This window comes from Cibotium barometz, chromosome 30 (genome assembly GCF_041138505.1).
Source record: "Cibotium barometz isolate CiBa-2024 chromosome 30, ASM4113850v1, whole genome shotgun sequence".
NCBI classification, from domain to species: Eukaryota; Viridiplantae; Streptophyta; class Polypodiopsida; order Cyatheales; family Cibotiaceae; genus Cibotium; species Cibotium barometz.
The window spans coordinates 53,197,365-53,212,963 of NC_141075.1; positions in this window are offsets into that span (position 1 = coordinate 53,197,365).

Here is a 15,599-nt window from a genome sequence, read left to right on the forward strand (position 1 = left end):
ACCTTATTGGTTGTCATGGTTTTAAGCATTTTTTGGCATTACTTTTGTAAGAGACATTGGCAACATTATGAGCCATGTCCTCTCCTTCTTAAGCCAAAGATGATAAAACCTATTTGTTTGAGTATTTACCTCAACAATTTACTCACTTTCACTAAGCTTGAATCTTCAAACCCTACTGGGTATCTTGTAACTAACATGCATAAAAGCTATTGTAATTGTGGAGTAGATACTGCCCTTGACCAATGCATAAGGCAAGTGGTAAGACCCTCCCTTTCCCTTCCCCATTTAAATCTACCTCATCACTCATGGAGGAGATATGGTATTCAAGGAAGCATAAAGCATGTTGGAGGACCATCTAAAAGCAAACCACTTAAGCAATGGTGGCAGCCTGCTTATGATCATTGTGTGAGAATGGTCAAGGTGGAAAGCATATGGTGGAAGCAATGGCATGTATGTCTCAACCATGTCATCTACAAGAAGCCAAGCAAACACAAAGAGTGGGTGCACCGTCATCGAGGTGTACATCTTCATCGACAAACACATAAAGACTTAGATGGCATCAATGTAATAGCCTCTAAGGCTCTAGGAACACTTTTGTAAATCCTAGATTACCACACCTATATTCCAAGCCTTGTACGCCTAATGTTATAAAGGCATCTTATGTCCAATACCTCCTATTCCATCCTTCCATAGTTGGTATTGAGGGGGGGTATTAAGAGACTAAGGTTGAGTAGAAGGGTGAGAGAAGGGTGTGAGTGTGAATGGACTTGAGGTCCACTTGTTCACCTATTTAAAGGTGAGGCCATGAGGCATTTTGCATGAGAGCAAAGCCTAGTTGTATGCATAAGCAACTTAATAAGCAAGAGTTCTTTCTTGTATTTTGTGAGTCTCTCCTCTCCACACACTTGATCTAGCATGAGCACCACGTTTCTTATCAACATACATACATATATACATACATATACATACAAACATATATAGACCTCTATATAAATATACATACATACATATAAGCATACATACATACATATATATAAGCATACATACATACATACATACATACATATATACATAGACATACATATATGTACATATGTAGATACACATACATATACATATACATATATACACATAGACATACATGTAAATATACATATACATATACATATACATACACATATACATACATGTAGATATACATATACATACATACATATATATATATATATATATATACGTATATATATATATATATGTATGTATGTATACATACATACATACATACATAGATACATACATACATACATATATGCATGCATGCATACATACATATACATACATACATACATATATACATGCATGCATGCATACATACATAGATACATACATACATACATATATATAGACATACATACATACATACATACATACATATACATAGATACATATATATATATATATATATGCATATATACACACATACATACATACATACATACATATGTATATGCATTTACATATACATATATGTACATACATATGTATACATATACATACATATATACATACATACATACATACATTCATATATACATACATACATACATACATACATACATTCATATATACATACATACATACATACATACATACATTCGTACATACATACATACATACATACGTATGTACATATATATGTGTATACATATATACATACATACATACATACATATACATACATACATACATACATATATAGATACATACATACATATATATACATATATACATACATACATACATATATAAATACATACATATAGACACACACACACACATACGTACATACATTCATACAAATACATATATATATATATATATGTATATGTATATATATATATACATATATATATGCATTTACATATATATACATGTGCATTCATACATACATATACATATACATTTACACACACACACACACATACACACACACACACACACACACACACAGATATACAAATATTTAGACACATATACATACACATAAATATGCATACATATTCATATACATACATATATATATGCATACATATACATATATATATATATATATATATATATATATATATACATACACATATATATGTATACATATATATATACATACACATACACATACATATAGATACATACGCATACATACATAGAGACATACATACATACATACATACGTACATATGTACATACATACGTATATACATGCATGCATGCATACATACATCCATACATACATACATACATACACACACACACACACACATATATATATACATATATACACACATATACATATACATATACATATATATAAATATCTATAGACATATAATTATATATAGACACACATACATATATATAGACACATATACATACATATGCATACATACACATACATACATACGCATACATACACATACATGCATACATACACACATACATATACATATATATAGACACATACACACATACATATACATATATATAGACACATATACATACATATGCATACACACATACATACATACATACATATGTATGCATACATACATGCATACATACATACAAACATACGTACATGCATGCATGCATGCATACATATGTATGTATGTATGTATGTATTTATGTATGTATGTGTGTGTATATAAATATATATATACACGCACATGCATATCCATAGACATATACATATCTATAGACACATATACATATATATAGACATACATACATATATTTACATATACATATGTATAGAAATATATACATACATATGCATACATACACATACATATACATACACATACATATTCATACATATACATACATACATACATACATACATACATGTACATATACACATACATATATATATTATATACATGTACACATACATATACATACATATTAATACAAATACGTATATATATATATATATATATATATATATATATATACAAATACGTATATATATATATATATGTATATATACATACATACATACATACATATACACACATACATATATACATAGATACATATATACATATACATACATACATATATACATATATGCATAGATACATACATACATATATACATACATACATACATACATACACACATATATATACATACATACATATATACATATATATATACATACATACATACATGCATGCATGCATGCATACATACATATACATACATACATACATACATACCTACATAGATACATATACATACATACATACATATACATACATATATACATACATACAAACACACATACATACATACATACATACACATACATACATACATACACACACACATACACACACACACACATATACATTTAGACACACACACACACACACACATACATACATATACATATACATATACAGATATATATATATACATACATACATACATACATATACATATATATACATAAATACATAAATACATATATATGCATTTAAACATGTACATATACATAGACACATACATATACATACAAACATATATATACCTCTATATAAATATACATACATACATATATATACATATACGTAGACATTTACATATACATACATACATATATGTACCTATATATACATACATACATACATATAAACATACATATATATATATATACATACATACATACATACATACATACATACATAAATATATACATGTACATACATACATGCATACATACATATATACATAGACATACATATATATACATATGTAGATACACATACATATACATATACATATACATATACATGTACATATACATATACATACACGTATATATACATACACATACACATACATATACATACTTATATATAGATATACATATATACATGCATACATACATATTTATGTATATATATACACATTTATGCATACATATACATATGCATATACATATACATATATACGTGAATATAGACACACACACACACACACACACACACATATAGATATACATACATATTTATACATACATATACATGTTAGAAACTCATGTTCATATGGTTGTACAGGCTGGCTACATAACATATATTTTAATAAATATTATATATATGTTTTATATATTTTATATTATTGAAATATGAACCTTTTTATTTATGCAAAGTTAACTCACATTAATAATTCCAAATAGCATTTTTGGCATGTCCGACTTCTACATGTAGCAGGTATATATAGAGCATCTAGATATCCAATACAGGCATGTAAGCCATAGTATAATATACACTTTTTTGGTGAATAATTACACAAGTATGTCTCACATCTCTCTTTCACATTCCCATGTGGCCACCTCAAATAGTTATCACTTGTCCACCACGCAACTTTCTATTTTTCTTAATGATTTTCTGCTGACTGCGGATTGTGGTGTTACGGTTCTGGGGTGACTGCGTACAGTGCAGTTCCGGTGTGGCTGCTAGGTACCATACAGTGCGGCCTGTGGGGCTACAGAGTAGCGTACAGTCCGGTTTTGGTTTCAACGTGGAGTACGGTATAGTTCGACGACTGTAGGGTACCGTACAGTTTGGTTCCAGGTTCAACTGCGGAGTACCGTACAGTCTGGTTCTAGGTTCAACGATGGAGTCCGGTTCTATTGTGGGGTACCGTACAGTCCGGTTCTGCTGCGGGGTACCGTACAGTTTGGTTCCGAGTTCAGCTGTGCGGAGTACCATACAGTTTGGATCCGAGTTCGCGACTGTGAAATACCGTATAGTGCTATTTCGGATTCGGCTGCAGAATACCGTACAGTGCTATTCCGACTGCAGAATACCATACAGTTCGATCAGCTACGGAATACCGTATAGTGCTATTCCGGATTCGGCTGTGGAATACCATACGGTGCTGTTCCGGATCCGCCGACTGCGGAATACCGCACAGTTCGGTTCTGGGTTCAGAATACCGTATGGTGCTGTTCCGAGTTCGCGGCTGCGGAATACCGTACAATGTTATTCTGGGTTCGTCGACTGCAGAATACCGTACGGTTTGGTTTTGGGTTTGGCTGCGGAATTTCGTACGGTGTTATTGCAGAATACCGTACGGTGCTGTTCCGGGTTCGCGGCGGCTGCGGAATACCGTACGGTGTTATTCCAAGTTTGACTAGTGAATATCATACGGTGCTGTTTCGGGTTCGCTATGGAATACCGTACGGTTTTGTTCTCGATTCTGATTGTAAAAATTTCATGAGGCTTGTCTAGTGGGCGTCCTCGACCTCTGATCTAGAAATACTCAAGTATTTCACGGACCCATCTTCTTTTATGTGCTTGTTTCACTTATGCGCATTTCTACTGAGTCCAACTAACTATTCTTACTATCCAGGTAAGTATTCCATATGATGCTCTAGTCACCCATTCTATGACGCATCGGAATACTTCCCTCTACGAGAAACTGCACTGTTCGGACTAACATAGAAAATTTCCTTCACAATACTCTAGTCACCCATTCCATGACATATCGGGAATTCCTACGGTGAATGGTACAATAGTATTCCCTTACGATGCTCTAGTTACTAAGGACGCATCGGAATACATCTGTGAGCTTAAAGAAAAACTGTAAGATTCCTCCCCAGCCTCTCAGGATGTCCAGTATCTTCCGCTGTAGTCAAATCCCTCTTCAGAAATATAAAAGATATTGTTTCTACCAGTTTTGGCCTAGAGAGAGAAAATCTTCTAGAGAGTGGTAATTCGGTTTTTAAATATTTTTTGATAGAAAAATATCTCATCTTATTAAAATAAGTTCCCCTGAAACAGAAGTTCAAAGAGATTTTCAGAAGGTGCATTAGAAATTAAGTATAATCTGTTCAAGAGGCATTATCCTGGGGGTGAAGATTTTTTCAAAATTTTAAATTAAGGTTCCTATGGACCAATAAGATTCATCCAAATGTAGGGAGGAGATAAATAGAAGAATAAAAGGAAAATCCCCCAAAAATGAGTAAATACTCACATAAGATGAAGAGTTGACTAAGGACAAGGTTAATAGTTAAAAAAGAGAGATATTTAGATGAAATGATGCATTTTTGACACCTCAGTATGGGGGAATTCCCCTCATGAAGGAGACGCCTATTTCACATGCTTGAATGAGTTTTAAACTCCCAAATAATGAGATATTTTTCTCTCTTCTCTCTCCTGTTTCAACTAGATCCAAAAAGTGAGCAAAACTGACCTAAAAATGATCAAAAATTGACCAAACTGATCCGAAAAATTCTAGAATTAGTTTGCTTGGTTAGAAGCTCACTTTTTCCTATAAATAGAAGCCTTCCCCTTTGTTGAAACTCAATAGTATTTTTGCACTGTTACCCTGCCTCTCCCAAGTGCCAAAAACAATGAATTTTACTCATAATTCATTAGTTTTTGACCTTTCCTCTTCCAAAAGATTGGTGGCCACTCTTGTTTCCAAACAAGAGTAGAACCCTCAAACCATCAAGCCAAAGGAAAGCTCTCAAATTATCAATGTAAGTTGGAGATTCTTCTCTTTTCTATTCTTTTATGGTTTTTATGGTTTTTTATGATTTTTGTCTTCTCTATATTAAAAATGATGTTATGCCTCATTGTTGCAAAAAGGCATTTCCCTCTCTTCTCTAGTAAATCCAACCATTCTTTATCCTAGATGAATGATTAATGAATAAAATCAAGTTTTTCAAAATGTTTCTCTTAAATAAGTAGAGAAATGTTTACTTTAGAATGATTTAAATACTCTTGGTGCACTTCTAATTAATTTTAGAGACTTAAAAATTGAAAAATGGTCAGCCATACAAAGGAGGTTATGGCAAAATTTTTTGAAAAATTGTGAAATAAATTTCATCTTTTATTAATCAAAAAGAGTAATCCCCATCGTTAGAGTATTCTAAAAGTGTCATTTTCATTCATGCATAAAAAGATGCATATTGGTTAATTTTTATAAAAGAATGATTTTTAATAGAATTAAATTCTATGAAAGATACTTATTGATAATTTTTTTATTATGAAAGTGTTACCTTCTTCATTATGGATTTTTATGCTTAAAATAATGTATAAAAGTATTTTTTTTATTACAAAAGAGTTACTTTCATTATATTGATTTTTATGCATAAAAGTATGCATAAAAGAATATTTTTTTAATTATAAAAGTGCTACTTTTATCATTATTGATTTCTATGCATAAAAGTATGCATAAAAGAATACTTTTTTTTTATTATAAAAGTGTTACTTTTATCATAAATGATTTGTATGCATAAACATATGCATAAAAGATATATTTTTTATATAAAAAGTGTGATTTTCATCATAAATGATTTGTATGCATAAACACATGCATAAAAGATATATTTTTTTATATAAAAACTGTGATTTTCATCATAAATGATTTTTATACATAAACATATGCATAAAAGATATATTTTTTTTTATTAAAAGTGTGATTTTTATCATAAATGGATTTTATGCATAAATTAGATGCATAAGAGAAATTCTCTTATTCTAGAAGTGTAATTCCTACTAAATTGCATTTATGCATGGAAAGATGCATAAAGAATTTATTTTAATCCAAAAGTGTTATTTTCATCAATTTTGATTTTATGCATAGAAAGATGCATAAAGAATTTTATTTTTAATTCAAAAGAGTTATTTTCATCAATTTTGATTTTTGCATACTAAGATGCATAAAGAATTTTATTTTTAATTCAAAAGAGTTATTTTCATCAATTTTGATTTCATGCATAGAAAGATGCATAAAGAATTTTATTTTTAATTCAAAAGAGTTATTTTCATCAATTTTGATTTTTGCATAGAAAGATGCATAAAGAATTTTATTTTTAATTCAAAAGAGTTATTTTCATCAATTTTGATTTCATGCATAGAAAGATGCATAAAGAATTTTATTTTTAATTCAAAAGAGTTATTTTCATCAATTTTGATTTCATGCATAGAAAGATGCATAAAGAATTTTATTTTTAATTCAAAAGTGTTATTTTCATCAATTTTGATTTTTGCATAGAAAGATGCATAAAGAATTTTATTTTTAATTCAAAAGAGTTATTTTCATCAATTTTGATTTTATGCATAGAAAGATGCATAAAGAATTTTACTTTTAATTCAAAAGAGTTATTTTCATCAATTTTTATTTTTGCATAGAAAGATGCGTAAAAAATTTTATTTTTAATTCAAAAGAGTTATTTTATCAATTTTGATTTTTTGCATAGAAAGATGCATAAAGAATTTTATTTTTAATTCAAAAGAGTTATTCTTATCAATATTGATTTTATGCATAGAAAGATGCATAAAAGATTTATTTTTATTTCAAAAGTATTATTTTCATTGAAATTAAATTTATGCATAGTTAGATGCATAAAAGATTTATTTTTATTTTAAAAGTGTTATTCTAATTAAAATGGAGTTTATGCATAGTAAAATGCATAAAAGGTTTATTTTTAATTTGAAAGTGTTATTTTTCTTAAAATTGAACTTATGCCTAAATAGATGTATAAAAGGATTTTTATAAAAGTGTTATTCCTACTAAAGTTGTCTTTATGCCTAATTAGATGCGTAAAGAATCTTTATATCAAAAAAGTAGAATTCTCTTACATTCTATAAATAGATGTGATAAGATGTGATAGGAATCAGATAGATGTAAATGGATGTGGATGTATGGATGTATGTATTCTTGGATGATGATATTGAGAGCAGGTCCATACCTGTGTTTCCTCCCCATCTCTCTCGCTCTCACTCTCTGAGGTGTGATGACATGTGAATTGGAATGAAAATATATGATATGTGATGTGAATGAATCTGTGGTGATGAGATGGAAAACGATGTGATTGGATGAGAATGAGTACACATATGAATGGAATGTGGAATAAGTAATGTGGACTGATGAGGGATAATGTGGAAAGACGAGAGTTCAATATAGAAACTGTATTTGTGACCTATTTGTAAATGACTGTTTTATGTCAAGAATGTTGGGGAAGCATTTTGACCGTCTTGTGATTAAGGTCGTGGTGGTGGAGACCTAATTGATAAAGTTGCAACTGCTGACGGAGAGTCAATGGAGAACGTCTCACGTAGCAAGGTCGGTCGAGGTCTTGACTAGCCTCGGTTCGATTTAAATAGTGAGCTTCTGGTACGGTGGATGAGGGACCAAGGAAGCGGCCTATGAGTGAAGTGCTAGGTGACCTGCGAAGGATCCTAGAGGGTACTGACCATATGGTGCTCGGGCTCTGGGTGGCCAAAGATACCCACACGTGCGTCATGGAAAATATTTAGAACAAGGAGTAAGAGTTGTTTTCTGAAACCGGGCATGGATCTGGTTGATTGACCTTGCTGGTCCTCAAAAACGGATGAGTCCATGGCTCTTTTATATGGATCTGTTGGTTGATCTTGCTGATCTTCAACAAAGATTCCATCCTGATTTTTATAAGTGATTATATGACCGGGTACTATGAGCTAGGAACTATTGAAAAGACCCCTGAGTGAAAAGGTGGTGAGCGTTCTAGTTGCCAATGATGCCATAAGTACACCGATGAAGGATTGATTGGAAATAAGGATTCAACTAGAGAGTTTGAGGATTGTGATCAATGACACAATGGTTTCATTAAAGGATTATTTTAAAGATAGCTGATGCTGAGAAAAAGGCAATTTCATATTGGGTGTGTAAGTGGTGTGACTAGTTTATGTTTGTATGAACATCTGGCTAGGGGACCTGGGAACTCTTTTCCCTGGTACCCGGGATAAAACCTAACCAAATTCTAAATTGGATCCCATCACTACAGTGGTTGGGCGGTTGGCTAACCCATGGGACTGGATGGGGTTAGGCTGGATTGATGGATCCGTAAATCGAGACTCAATTTCTGTTTCGTTCGATAGATGAAGTAAATCCCGGACAAAAATTATTCTATGGAAAAAGAATCAACGGCTGTGTCTCTCGCGAGATGAGGAAAAAAGCGTTGGTCTTTATGATCCAAGTGCAATTTGTCCCTTGATCTGACTATGGAACTTACGAGTTCGGTCAGATCAGTTCAGTTAATTAAAGCTTTTGACTACGTTAGGGAAAAGTTATCCTGGTGGAATCGCCCGTGCTTTCCAGGCAAAGGAAGTTTTTTCGGGTTCGGTTTTGGAAAAATCGATGGATTAGTCTCTTGTCCGGATATCCGTGGGCGAGGCCTCGAGTGTGGGACCCTGCCCTGCGCAAGAAGTGTTACTTCCGCTGCTAGCACCCCTGAAATTGTTGCGCAATGGTGGGGACAGGGATCTTACAGTTGGTATCAGAGCTATTTGGCTAATGAGGATCAACCGAGAAGCCAAATATGTCAAAAATTTATCAAGAAGCACTAAAAGGTTGTAATTGTGTGATAAAATTCATACAATTTGATATTCAAACTGAAATTCGTAAATTAGTAATTGGGTCTTCAGATGGAAGTACCGCAATTGTATGGAATCCTTGATTTGCTTAGGGCCTAGACATGATGGTATTTACGTTATAGTTCCAAGAACCATGACTACCCGTGTATACCGAGGGTATAACTATAGCTCTTTATTGGCAGTATATACGAGTAAATCTAAGACTTGAAATTATAAGCATTAATGCTATCCAGTTGATGAATTTGAATGTGATTGATATGATTTTTAAATTTTGGTTGAGAACTGATGAGTTGATTTGGATTCTGATTGAAAAATGATGATCCCTGAAATTTGGTTGAAATATAAACAATTGGATGAAGAGCAGCTGATGGCTGGGTTCATTCAGGGAATGAACGAGCCATTGGATACTTTAGTCAAGAATGCAAAACCTATCTCAATGGCCGAAGCAGTAAGAATGATGAAAGATTTCGCCAAAGCCTTTGATGTCAAAGTCTCGCCAAAGCCAGCACCATCACCTTTCAAAAGGTTTTTATTCCCAGAAGGTGATTCCAACCTTCCTCTGCCTAAGAGATATCAGGGTCAAACCCAGGATATGGGAAGTTCCAGAATGGAAGAAATGCCCTTTTCCCGAAACTCAACTCCCTAGATTTCAACTTCAGAAGTTCCACCCTTGAACAAGAGAGTGAAATGCTATAACTGCCAAGGATTTGGACATCGCAGCATGGATTGCCCAACTCCTTTTGGATCAAGGTTTTCAGTGCATAGAAATCAGGGATCAAGATTCCAGACTCCAGTCCCTTCCTTCGAGAGTAATCACGGTTCTATCTGCCAAAATCAGGGAAATCCCAGAGGTAGACCCTCTATCCAACCTGCAGTTTCAATCCAAAGTAATGCAAGACCTCCACCTCAGAATAGGGGAAGTCAAAGAGAGTTGTTCCCAAATCGGCCGTCCACTTCCAAGGCAACAACGCTGGAAGTGATTGAAGAAGAAGAAGAAGATGAAAGAGATCATACTCCACCTGCGAGATGAGGACATCTCGCATTTTTTAAGTGGGGTAGAATGTAAGATTCCTCCCCAGCCTCTTAGGATGTCCAGTATCTTCCGCTGTAGTCAAATCCCTCTTCAAAAATATAAAAGATCTTGTTTCTACCAGTTTTGGCCTAGAGAGAGAAAATCTTCTAGAGAGTGGTAATTCAGTTTTTAAATATTTTTTGATAGAAAAATATCTCATCTTATTAAAATAGGTTCCCCTGAAACAGAAGTTCAAAAAGATTTTCAGAAGTTGCATTAGAAATTAAGTATAATCTGTTCAAGAGGTATTATCCTGGGGGTGAAGATTTTTTCGAAATTTTAAATTAAGGTTCCTATGGACCAATAAGATTCATCCAAATGTAGGGAGGAGGAGATAAATAGAAAAATAAAAAGAAAATCCCCCAAAAATGAGTAAATACTCACATAAGATGAAGAGTTGACTAAGGACAAGGTTAATAGATAAAAAAGAGAGATATTTAGATGAAATGATGCATTTTTGACACCTCAGTATGGGGGAATTTCCCTCATGAAGGAGGTGCCTATTTCACATGTTTGAATGAGTTTTAAACTCCCAAATAATGAGATATTTTAATCTCTCCTCTCTCCTGTTTTAACTAGATCCAAAAAGTGAGCAAAACTGACCTTAAAATGATCAAAAATTGACCAAACTGATCCGAAAAATTCTAGAATTAGTTTGCTTGGTTAGAAGCTCACTTTTTCCTATAAATAGAAGCCTTCCGCTTTGTTGAAACTCAATAGTATTTTTGCACTATTACCCTGTCTCTCCCAAGTGCCAAAAACAATGAATTTTACTCATACTTCATTAGTTTTTGGCCTTTCCTCTTCCAAAAGATTGGTGGCCACTCTTGTTTCCAAACAAGAGTAGAACCCTCAAACCATCAAGCCAAAGAAAAGCTCTCAAATTATCAATGTAAGTTGGAGATTCTTCTCTTTTTTATTCTTTTATGGTTTTTATGGTTTTTTTTATGATTTTTGTCTTCTCTAAATTAAAAATGATGTTATGTCTCATTGTTGCAAAAAGGCATTTCCCTCGCTTCTCTAGTAAATCCAACCATTCTTTATCCTAGATGAACGATTAATGAATAAAATCAAGTTTTTCAAAATGTTTCTCTTAAATAAGTAGAAAAATGTTTACTTTAGAATGATTTAAATACTCTTGGTGCACTTCTAATTAATTTTAGAGACTTAAAAATTGAAAAATGGTCAGCCATACAAAGGAGGTTATGGTAAAATTTTCTAAAAAATTATGAAATAAATTTCATCTTTTATTAATCAAAAAGAGTAATCCTCATCGTTAGAGTATTCTAAAAGTGTCATTTTCATTCATGCATAAAAAGATGCATATTGATTAATTTTTATAAAAGAATGATTTTCAATAGAATTAAATTCTATGAAAGATACTTATTGATAATTTTTTTATTATGAAAGTGTTACTTTCTTCATTATGGATTTTTATGCTTAAAATAATGTATAAAAGTATTTTTTTTAATTACAAAAGAGTTACTTTCATCATATTGATTTTTATGCATAAAAGAATATTTTTTTTATTATAAAAGTGTTACTTTTATCATTATTGATTTCTATACATAAAAGTATATTTTTTTATTATTATAAAAGTGTTACTTTTATAAAAAATGATTTGTATGCATAAACATATGCATAAAAGATATATTTTTTATATAAAAAGTGTGATTTTTATCATAAATGATTTGTATGCATAAACATATGCATAAAAGATATATTTTTTATATAAAAAGTGTGATTTTCATCATAAATGATTTGTATGCATAAACATATGCATAAAAGATATTTTTTTTATTAAAAGTGTGATTTTCATCATAAATGTAAATTAGATGCATAAGAGAAATTCTCTTACTCTAAAAGTGTAATTCCTACTAAATTGGATTTATGCATGGAACGATGCATAAAGAATTTATTTTGATCCAAAAGTGTTATTTTCATCACCCTTTTATGTGCATTATATATTTCCACATTTCATGTTTTTTTTTGAGCTCTAGGCTCCTCTCACATATTTCCCATTTTTATTTTATGCATAGAAAGATGCATAAAGAATTTTATTTTTAATTCAAAAGAGTTATTTTCATCAATTTTGATTTTTGCATAGAAAGATGCATAAAGAATTTTTTTTTAATTCAAAAGAGTTATTTTCATCAATTTTGATTTCATGCATAGAAAGATGCATAAAGAATTTTATTTTTATTTCAAAAGAGTTATTTTTATCAATTTTGATTTCATGCATAGAAAGATGCATAAAGAATTTTATTTTTAATTCAAAAGAGTTATTTTCATTAATTTTGATTTTTGCATACAAAGATGCATAAAGAATTTTATTTTTAATTCAAAAGAGTTATTTTCATCAATTTTGATTTCATGCATAGAAAGATGCATAAAGAATTTTATTTTTAATTTAAAAGAGTTATTTTCATCAATTTTGATTTTTGCATAGAAAGATGCATAAAGAATTTTTTTTAATTCAAAAGAGTTATTTTCATCAATTTTGATTTTTGCATAGAAAGACGCATAAAGAATTTTATTTTTAATTCAAAACAGTTATTTTTATCAATTTTGATTTTTTGCATAGAAAGATGCATAAAGAATTTTATTTTTAATTCAAAAGAGTTATTCTTATCAATATTGATTTTATGCATAGAAAGATGCATAAAAAATTTATTTTTATTTCGAAAGTATTATTTTCATTGAAATTAAATTTATGCATAGTTAGATGCATAAAAGATTTATTTTTATTTTAAAAGTGTTATTCTCATTAAAATGGAATTTATGAAGGTTTATTTTTAATTCGAAAGTGTTATTTTTCTTAAAATTTAACTTATGCCTAAATAGATGTATAAAAGGATTTTTATAAAAGTGTTATTCTTACTAAAGTTGACTTTATGCCTAATTAGATGCGTACAGAATCTTTATATCAAAAAATTAGAATTCTCCTACATTCTATAAATAGATGTGATAAGATGTGATAGGAATCATATAGATGTAAATGGATGTGGATGTATGGATGTATGTATGTGGATGTGGATGTATGAATGAGGATGTGAAAATGAATGTATGAATGTGAATGTGGATATGGATATATGAATGTGGAATGTGGATATGGATATATGGGATGTGAATGTGAATGTGGATGTATGGATGTGGGCATGGATGTGGATGTATAGATGTAGATATGGAATGTGGATGTGAAAATGGATGTATGCATTGTGGATGTCGATGTGGAAATGGATGTATGGATGTGGATGTGGATATGGATGTATGAATGTGAATGTGAATGTGGATGTATGGATGTGAATGTGAATGTGAATGTGAATGTATGGATGTGGGCATGGATGTGGATGTATAGATGTAGATATGGAATGTGGATGTGGATGTGAAAATGGATGTATGCATGTGGATGTGGATGTGGAAATGGATGTATGGATGTGGATGTGGATGTGGATGTGGATATGGATGTGGATATGGATGTATGAATGTGGATGTGGATGTATAGATGTGGATATAGAAGTGTATGTATGAATGCGGATGTGGAATTGGATGTATGATGTGGATGTACGAATGCGGATGTGAAATTGGATGTATGATGTGGATGTACGAATGTGGATGTGTATGTAGAATAATGAATGTGAATGTGTATATGAAATGATGTGTCGTCGATATGAGTGAATGGATGAGATATGATGACATGTGAATTGGGATGTGAATATATGATATGTGATGTGAATGAATCTGTGGTGATGAGATGGAAAATGATGTGATTGGATGAGAATGAGTACACATATGAATGAAATGTGAAATAAGTAATGTGGACTGATAGGGATAATGTGGAAAGACGAGAGTTCAATATAGAAACTGTATTTGTGACCTATTTGTAAATGATTGTTTTATGTCAAGAATGCTGGGGAAGCATTTTGACCGTCTTGTGATTAAGGTCGTGGAGACCTAACTGATAAAGTTGCAACTGCCTACTGACGGAGAGTCAATGGAGGACGTCTCACGTAGCAAGGTCGGCAAAGGTCTTGACCAGCCTCGGTTCGATGAGCTTCCGGTACAGTGGCTGAGGGACCAAGGAAGCGGCCTATAAG